The following is a 6,874-nucleotide window of genomic DNA, read 5'->3' as shown; positions in this document are numbered from 1 at the left end:
CTGATTATTTTTACACCTATTTTTAGCCCTGACGCACAGTTCACTGCTTTGTCAATACGGTTGTGTAGAACTATTTGTTGGGAACACGCACAATTACATCGAGTGTCCGGGGCTTGTGATGATGTGATGAAAGTGGTGATAGTGTGTTTAATGTCGTGCAATATTCTTGCAGCTCCAGCCTTTGGTATTTACATTTTACAACTTTTGAGGTACGATTAAAGCATGGGCTTTCAACCAACGCAAAGCTTTCAAACAGTACTATTGTAGACAGGTGAAGAACATTTCCAAATTTGACGCATCAGTGACAAGAATAATGTCCATTGCAATTCCCTATTTTGACTATGTTCCCTATGTTCCCGTGGGTTTCAGGTGAACAATTGACTTGCCTTTGCATGTGCTTGTCACGGGTGCCATCGGTGGGACGGGATACGCTCACCCTTTCACGAACAACTGGTATCATCACTAGTAGATAATGATTCATAAACACATAACCATGGTATGGTCGGAATCGTACAATCGATCCTGCTTTCGGCAGATATTTCTTGTGAAAAGGAAAGTGTTTTGTTGCTTTTATGGACTGACTCGGAGATGGCCAGTGCAGGTCATCCTTTAATGTCATGTATATATATATGTATTTGTGAGGGATGAATATGCAGGATTGTCCTGTGAATTTCTGTAGAAATTTTAATGGCCGATTTCAAAATGATCTTAGACCTTAGATTTATAAATTTTACATTACTATACATTTAGTAATGAGAGCCACGGTCGTCATATGTTGGGAATTATATTCAAGTAGACAAGCACAAATTGTTCGTGGTCGATATATGTCTGAAATGACTGATATCTCGACATTCCTCCAACAGTTTGAGTTGGTGAGCGAATGAGTGAGTATGGTTTTACGGTGCTTTTAGTAATATTCCAGCTATATCATGGCCGGGGACACCAGAAATGTGCTTCACACTTTGTACCCATGTGCAGAATCGTACTCGGGTTTTCGTTGAGACGAACGAACAAACGCTCTAGAAACTAGGCTACCCCACCTTCCCTCCAACAATTTGAAATAATGAAAAGCAGATCCAGACTTGTGTACAACAAGGGTATGACTAACGCTTTTGTGATATATTTTATATAAAATACACCATTACTGAACGGGGATTTCCACATCACAAAATGTACCCTCCTTTTCCCAAAAAAGCTGTATTCGTGCTTGCGTTTGGAAATGATGGCATTTCTTTTCTGAACCAGGCATAAAAAGAAAGTTACTTTGATGTCATAAATAAAGATGTTCTTGTTGCGTTGTGACATTTCTTTGTATGAGGCCGTTTCGTTGATGCTTCGACTTTATGACGAAAGTATCATTGTGGGAAAGTTGTAAAAAATTGTAAAAAATTAGATTTGTCAAATTCACATTGCGAATCTAAAGTTGCGTAGTATATTACCCCATCAACCAATGGTCCGTTAACTGGTGATATCATCTGAAATTAAATCCCCTCCATCAAACAATTATTCGCAGGTAACTGATAGTATTATCAACAATAGAAATTGCTTAATATCAAGAAAATGAGATTATTATTATTTTAAGTTATGGCCTAATTACAAAACGTCTGACTCCTTGCTTAAGTTATCTTTAATGATCAGAAACAAATCACACGTTCAAAAGCCTAAAGTGATGAAGGCCTTTGATGGGAGCCACGAGCACAGGTTTGTGCTGACTAATCAAGAAACATAATCAGGGGGACAACTGATATTCAAAGCCACGATCCTAGGTTTCTGGCACACCTAAGGGACGCAACTCCAAATACGGAAATGAAAACCAAAAACCAATGAATGCAATCATCATGACATTAGAAAAAAAGATCTCCAATATCTCACTTTAGGCCTAAGGAGAGGTCCACTTTGGGCTTAAAGACGATTTTACATTGGGCCTAATGAGGTCAAGGAACGAGTTATCATTGTTTGATTTGACCTATGTCATGTCCTTGGGTCATCATCGGCTCATTCCTCCAAACAAGGACTTACTCATCATGGTGACATTAGCGAATGTCTCCGGGCAGTGCACCAACAGTAATCTGTTCCCTGACCTGTGGAAACAGATACGGAATCATGTTAACAAGGAGAGCTCCTCTAACATAAAGCAACACGTAAAGAAACGGTGTTAACACTTGTGTGTATTATTACCGCTATATCGACTTCATGATACGATGTTTCAAATTCTTTACAATGACTGCAGTGTTTACATTTATATGTCCATGACGCCAACACCCATTGCCTACTTTAAAATGTCGACTGGAAATGTTAGAAAAACTGAATTCATTTATAGCCTGTTCAACGAGAGATAGAGATCACATGCTTAAGGAGAGAATGAGTGTGTATTGCTTTACGACGCCTTTAGCAATATTCCAGCAATATCACTGCGGGGAACACCAGAAATGGGCCTCACACATTGTACCCATTCGAACCAGGCTCTTTGGTATGACGAGCGACCACTTTAATCATTAGGCTAACCCACCGCCCCCTCAGTGAGAAAGGTTTTTCCCATACGTGATGCATTTTCGGGGTTTATTTGGCATCAACCACGAGCTACACGCAATGTAGTCCCTTGGTGATTATTTGCATACTTCATATCTGAAACGTTCATCCCGACCTTCGTCCTATAAACATGCTTCCAGATATACTGCAATACATATTTGTCCAAAGAGTTGTCACAAACTCCCAGAATAATTTACTGGAAGTTACAGTCTCCATCCCTCCTAAAATAAACACAATCCACCATCTTCATACCAGACAGGATCCCTGATAACCCCCTACCTCATAAACACCTCAGGAAAATACATGACTGGCGAATAATGTTGACCAAATGTAGTTCATAACGAATTATTCCATGGAATAGCCTTCCTAAATTTCCTATTTCCAAAGAAAAGTGTTTAGATTTATCAATGAAATTGTAATACATAAATGTTCCAACACTAACAATGGTGCCCCAGTAGATGAAATGAGTTCCAGTGACCCATGCGCCAAATGTTCACGCAACCTTGTGATGAAACAGGACATGACGATAAAGCACTGGAGGCTGAATTAGCTGCCGAGAGCCTCATCGATGGAGGAACACAGCCAGAACATCAATTGTTGAATGTTAAAGCCACAGTAAGCCCCAGGGCGAAACAAGACAACCATAACCTCTTCTAGCACACTATTGAGGTCTTAAACACCACACATGTATGTATTGAGTATCTTTATAATAACTCTCTTATGATGATTGATACTTCAGTTTCTTCACGGGAATCCGAATTTCTGGTTCAACTTTTGAAAGTATATTATTTTTTAAAGATCAAACATTGACCTATCTATATACAAACTCTACTAAGAAGGGTTGTGTGTGTGTGTGTGTGTGTGTGTGTGTGTGTGTGTGTGTGTGTGTGTGTGTGTGTGTGTGTGTGTGTGTGTGTGTGTGTTTTGTGTGTGTGTGTTTGATAGTTAAAACGTATACTAATTCATTATATATATACCAGTGAGTGAATTGGGTTTTGGTGAGTGAGTGATTTTGTGGGAGGTTTGGTGAGTGTGTGATAAAGTGAACGATCAGATATTGTTTTACGCCGAATCATGGCGTAAATTATGGAGCTGTGATATAGTAGTAATATGAAAGAATCGGGCGGTCCTTAACTTCTTTTGAGTAGTATACGTTTAAATCCGTAATCATCTATATCACAGCTGGAAAACTGCAAAGTATAATTGATCCTTTAAGAAAACCCAGTAGTCAATATCATGAGCGTCGATTCACGCCTTCGGGATATGTTGATACACATATCCAACCATGCCACTGTGTTAGGTAGTAGTTTCATCAGCCAGTGGATGACTGAGTCAAAATGTCCCAACAATATTTCAGACAACTCCAAAAAAAAAGAAACACACTTGAAAGTGCTAAATTAGCCCGGCAGCTAGTCCATGTTATGCTTCTAATTTCTTATGACACAAACTTCTTTTGGTTAAACAGTGAAACCTCCTTAGTCCGGAATCCGTTAACCTGGAAACTTGAAAGCTGAAAGGACCTAAACAAAAGCCATATATGCACTATCAAATATACTCTGAAGAAATAGTCTCGTCTCCAAACAAACCTTTACAAAAGCCCAACATTCTCTTCAGTTTCCAGCTCGGCCAATTATCAGCTACATTAGCAACCAAAGCTCGTATCATTTCAAAAGCAACAGGCCATTTGCAGGCCTTTTACCCTGCCAAGTAACATTTAATAGTCCCTGCCTGCTCGTTCAGCGGATCACGCACTTCTTCTTCGAAGTGGACGTCTTCAGAGTCCAGAATCGTCTTGAGTCAATAGACTACCTGACATTTTATACCAGTCATCATTGCAGCACCAGACACTGATGATCTGTGGTTGTGTGGACGCATACTCCGCAGTGGTAACTTTGGCGTCTTCAAAGAATATATCATAGGCTTATTGTATCTTAAAGAGGATCTTGGCTCCATTAAAGTGACAGTCCTGTGAAGATTGAGTAAAATCATCTGAACACTATTATTATATATACATGAATCTAGTAGTCAGTGATTACCTAAGTTCCAGAGACAATGCCCTTCCTTCACTCAAGTCAGTAAGGACTTTCTTTTATATCGGTTGGTTTCCGAATTTTTCTCAGTGATGTGACTGTTCAATTATTTGTTTGCTTTTGTAGAATATATAGGGTCGGTAAGATAAACACTACATTCTCTATTTTGTTTTTATGTGACATATCACAGGAATGAAATCTTTGATACGCATTTAGAAGTTTAGAAGTGTTGTGATTTGGGAATTAAAATCAAGTACATAAACGTTATGTTCCTGTGCCACGTTGGCAAAAAGCGGTTGAAAGCATGCACAACATTACAATGAGTCATTAAACATGTGCCACTTATCTCAAATAGAGTTATGATTTTATGCATTCATAACTTGATTATCAGGCTAGACGTTTACAAAAACGCTTTAAACTATCCTGTTTTTCAGTCAAAATCGAATTCATATAGAAGTAAAACGGCTTATTTTATCGTCTATGTCCACACCTGACATTGCACAGGCAGCATGGAAATTCAAGTTGCTTCTGAGTATTGTAATCTTAAAATCATGTTATTTATGAAAATGGAGTGCAATGTTTCACAATACTGGAGATGAATAGATATGTGAACCGATATGGTTTCTCCGTAGCTTCATGAGATGGACATTGTGCCGCAGATGTTCATTGTCTTTGTGACATACAATGTTTCTAAAGTGGACAAAAATGACGTTGGTATTTCTCTTAGCAAAGAAAAGAAAAAATGGCAAAACCATATATTAACAAACCAATAATTAATATGAGCTCGGCCCGGAACAATTAATCGTTGCACAAAAGACACAACTTACTTTGCAACTATCACAATTAGATAAACAAGTTAAGAATGCTGTTCCGGTATCACTACGCACACAACTTATCGTACTATTTTTCTTAGCTTAAATATTTCCAGTTATCCAGAAGGGGGCGAAGCGGTTGACCGGCTTTCTGTATTCAGAATAAAAATGCCAGTTGATTATACATACATATTTGGAAGGGTTATTTTATTTAAAAAAACCATCAAATACAAGTATTGTTTCTATTCAGTTGTAAAACGAAGGCGTCCAGGAGCCTTACAACCTCCTGGTTCAGCTCACAACCAGGATGACGCTGAAGGCGACGTAATGCGCCCGCCGACGTAAATCAATTCACCAATAAATATTGGATCGGTCGCCGGGATCAGTACGGTGATGGGGACAGACCTATCGGTCTTCAACTCTTAAAACAGTAACCTAGGTATTGGCTATCGTATTTTTTCAGTTAGATTTTAGCTTGTAGTATGATCAATATTATTTTATACTCAATCAACACTTATTCCCAAGTGCCTACACTGCTTGTACATGGTGTTTCAGATGTACATGAAGGAAAAAACTTACAGTTGAGACTTAGGCAGCTTGCCAAGCCGACGGTTATCGAAAAAGATAAGTCATTTGAAGTCAAAATGAATACCATGCACGTGGGCGTGATTTTTGTCAAATAAAATTATTGCTAAAATTGTTTGATAGACATTACTTAGAAGTTGACGGATGACAAAGTAGACACAATTTTTGGATACCAAAGTCTTTATTTGAAATTATTACTAGTTCACGACACTCTTGGAAAATCGTTATTCAAATACATGGAGTCTAAAACATAAATGGCCTGGTTTGATTAATTTGATTCAAATTTTCTGAAACTTATGCATCTCAGTCACTCATGTGTCGAAAAAACGATGGGTAAGATGGAACAGTAATCCCCACCACCGCGCCTACATCATGCTCATTCAAACATCCCCATAGCTGGTCATCTTCAGCTACATCTCTTGCAAAGTCTGACTGACAAAGCTGCGATGAGAGTTCCATGTGTCAACCAACGGGTGAATACCAACCAATGCAGCATGCATACTTTCCATAAAGATATTAGACCTGATCCTCTTATGACCGAGTGTCGTGATTTGGGATGGATAACACATTCAGCGATACATAACTTCCTTAGGGGTCAGTTACTGACAGTAGGGAGACTTTCTGTCATTAAAGCCAAATCTTTATGCCATGTCATGTCGCCAGGGGACACGCTGATTGGGTCTTACAGTTCAGTTAGATAACAGTTTCAGTAGAAACACTGTGAAGAGAGGATACTGCCTTTGACAACGTGGCGTTCCTGGTTCTAACACTTCAACACCCTTTGAAACGGATATTGCATTCCCTTTTTAGGTAAAGAATTATGATCTGAGGCGGTTTTGTGCATGTTTCATTGTACAGTTTTTACTTGTCAGATGATTGGACAATAGCGCTCTGTTGATCGTTGATGAAGTCTGTTGT

Source organism: Haliotis cracherodii, unplaced genomic scaffold, assembly GCF_022045235.1.
Source record: "Haliotis cracherodii isolate W230 unplaced genomic scaffold, xgHalCrac1.p SCAF_6, whole genome shotgun sequence".
In the NCBI taxonomy this organism is placed as follows: domain Eukaryota; kingdom Metazoa; phylum Mollusca; class Gastropoda; order Lepetellida; family Haliotidae; genus Haliotis; species Haliotis cracherodii.
This window is presented reverse-complemented; position numbering follows the sequence as displayed.